General features: G+C 42.6%; 1 protein-coding gene across 1 annotated transcript in view; it reads left to right on the top strand.

The window, feature by feature from the left end:
* iars1 (isoleucyl-tRNA synthetase 1) overlaps positions 1-2,500 on the top strand; it is a 163,954-nt gene that overhangs the window by 43,636 nt on the left and 117,818 nt on the right. The gene's annotated exons all lie outside the window — the stretch shown is intronic.

The raw sequence follows: 2,500 nt of genomic DNA, 5'->3' as shown, positions 1-2,500 counted from the left end.
CTCATTAAGATAGAATGGACTGCTATAGACCCACTCTCTCTCTCTCTCTCTCTCTCTGTTCTCATTAAGATAGAATGGACTGCTATAGGCCCACTCTCTCTCTCTCTGTTCTCATTAAGATAGAATGGACTGCTATAGGCCCACTCTCTCTCTCTCTCTGTTCTCATTAAGATAGAATGGACTGCTATAGACCCACTCTCTCTCTCTCTGTTCTCATTAAGATAGAATGGACTGCTATAGACCCACTCTCTCTCTCTCTGTTCTCATTAAGATAGAATGGACTGCTATAGACCCACTCTCTCTCTCTCTGTTCTCATTAAGATAGAATGGACTGCTATAGGCCCACTCTCTCTCTCTCTCTCTCTCTGTTCTCATTAAGATAGAATGGACTGCTATAGGCCCACTCTCTCTCTCTCTCTCTCTCTGTTCTCATTAAGATAGAATGGACTGCTATAGGCCCACTCTCTCTCTCTCTCTCTCTCTGTTCTCATTAAGATAGAATGGACTGCTATAGACCCACTCTCTCTCTCTCTGTTCTCATTAAGATAGAATGGACTGCTATAGACCCACTCTCTCTCTCTCTGTTCTCATTAAGATAGAATGGACTGCTATAGACCCACTCTCTCTCTCTCTCTCTCTCTCTCTCTCTGTTCTCATTAAGATAGAATGGACTGCTATAGACCCACTCTCTCTCTCTCTCTCTCTCTCTCTCTCTCTCTCTGTTCTCATTAAGATAGAATCGACTGCTATAGACCCACTCTCTCTCTCTCTCTCTCTCTCTCTGTTCTCATTAAGATAGAATGGACTGCTATAGACCCACTCTCTCTCTCTCTGTTCTCATTAAGATAGAATGGACTGCTATAGACCCACTCTCTCTCTCTCTCTCTCTCTCTGTTCTCATTAAGATAGAATGGACTGCTATAGACCCACTCTCTCTCTCTCTGTTCTCATTAAGATAGAATGGACTGCTATAGACCCACTCTCTCTCTCTCTGTTCTCATTAAGATAGAATGGACTGCTATAGACCCACTCTCTCTCTCTCTGTTCTCATTAAGATAGAATGGACTGCTATAGACCCACTCTCTCTCTCTCTCTGTTCTCATTAAGATAGAATGGACTGCTATAGACCCACTCTCTCTCTCTCTCTGTTCTCATTAAGATAGAATGGACTGCTATAGACCCACTCTCTCTCTCTCTGTTCTCATTAAGATAGAATGGACTGCTATAGACCCACTCTCTCTCTCTCTCTCTCTGTTCTCATTAAGATAGAATGGACTGCTATAGACCCACTCTCTCTCTCTCTGTTCTCATTAAGATAGAATGGACTGCTATAGACCCACTCTCTCTCTCTCTCTGTTCTCATTAAGATAGAATGGACTGCTATAGACCCACTCTCTCTCTCTCTGTTCTCATTAATATAGAATGGACTGCTATAGACCCACTCTCTCTCTCTCTCTCTCTCTGTTCTCATTAAGATAGAATGGACTGCTATAGACCCACTCTCTCTCTCTCTCTCTCTCTCTCTCTCTCTGTTCTCATTAAGATAGAATGGACTGCTATAGACCCACTCTCTCTCTCTCTCTCTCTCTCTCTCTCTCTCTGTTCTCATTAAGATAGAATGGACTGCTATAGACCCACTCTCTCTCTCTCTCTCTGTTCTCATTAAGATAGAATGGACTGCTATAGACCCACTCTCTCTCTCTCTGTTCTCATTAAGATAGAATGGACTGCTATAGGCCCACTCTCTCTCTCTCTCTGTTCTCATTAAGATAGAATGGACTGCTATAGACCCACTCTCTCTCTCTCTGTTCTCATTAAGATAGAATGGACTGCTATAGACCCACTCTCTCTCTCTCTCTCTCTCTCTGTTCTCATTAAGATAGAATGGACTGCTATAGACCCACTCTCTCTCTCTCTCTCTCTCTCACTCTCTCTCTCTCTGTTCTCATTAAGATAGAATGGACTGCTATAGACCCACTCTCTCTCTCTCTGTTCTCATTAAGATAGAATGGACTGCTATAGACCCACTCTCTCTCTCTCTGTTCTCATTAAGATAGAATGGACTGCTATAGACCCACTCTCTCTCTCTCTCTGTTCTCATTAAGATAGAATGGACTGCTATAGACCCACTCTCTCTCTCTCTCTGTTCTCATTAAGATAGAATGGACTGCTATAGACCCACTCTCTCTCTCTCTCTCTGTTCTCATTAAGATAGAATGGACTGCTATAGACCCACTCTCTCTCTCTCTCTCTCTCTGTTCTCATTAAGATAGAATGGACTGCTATAGACCCACTCTCTCTCTCTCTGTTCTCATTAATATAGAATGGACTGCTATAGGCCCACTCTCTCTCTCTCTGTTCTCATTAATATAGAATGGACTGCTATAGACCCACTCTCTCTCTCTCTCTCTCTGTTCTCATTAAGATAGAATGGACTGCTATATGAATTAACACTCCTGCACGAACACCAAGAGATTTGACCCATTAAAAAAAACTAAAA

Source organism: Salvelinus fontinalis, chromosome 18, assembly GCF_029448725.1.
Source record: "Salvelinus fontinalis isolate EN_2023a chromosome 18, ASM2944872v1, whole genome shotgun sequence".
NCBI classification, from domain to species: domain Eukaryota; kingdom Metazoa; phylum Chordata; class Actinopteri; order Salmoniformes; family Salmonidae; genus Salvelinus; species Salvelinus fontinalis.
The sequence above is the reverse complement of the archived record's forward strand: the minus strand, read 5'-3'. Positions and strand labels throughout refer to the sequence as shown.